The sequence below is a fragment of the Myotis davidii genome, unplaced genomic scaffold, assembly GCF_000327345.1.
Source record: "Myotis davidii unplaced genomic scaffold, ASM32734v1 scaffold30, whole genome shotgun sequence".
Taxonomy (NCBI): Eukaryota; Metazoa; Chordata; class Mammalia; order Chiroptera; family Vespertilionidae; genus Myotis; species Myotis davidii.
The window spans coordinates 568,625-569,028 of NW_006282874.1; positions in this window are offsets into that span (position 1 = coordinate 568,625).

The following is a 404-nucleotide window of genomic DNA, read 5'->3' on the forward strand; positions in this document are numbered from 1 at the left end:
CGGGGCAGTCCTGGGGGATGCCCAGTGAACAGAGACGGTACTGACTGTCCTCATGGAGCTCAAAGGCAAATAGGAAGGCAGGAAATAAACACGCTTTTTTAAAAAAATTAGCAATTTCATTAAGTGCAGAATTTTGAAAAAAGGGTGTGGTAGGTCGGAATTATGACCCTCAGGAAAATGGTCCCGACCTGCTCCCAGGATTAGGCTGTGAAAGAGCGGGGGATTCCAGCTGGAGTGACTGCGCTCCGGGGCCCAGTGACCTTGATGGAGGGAGGTTACCTGTTGAGCCCACTCTAACCACACAGGCCCAAGAAGTCAGCCTGTTCAGCTGGCGGCCAGAGGAGGCAGAACGAGGCAGAATGAGACAGAGCGAGGCGCCTGCAGCCGGCCCGGGGGCGGGGGTG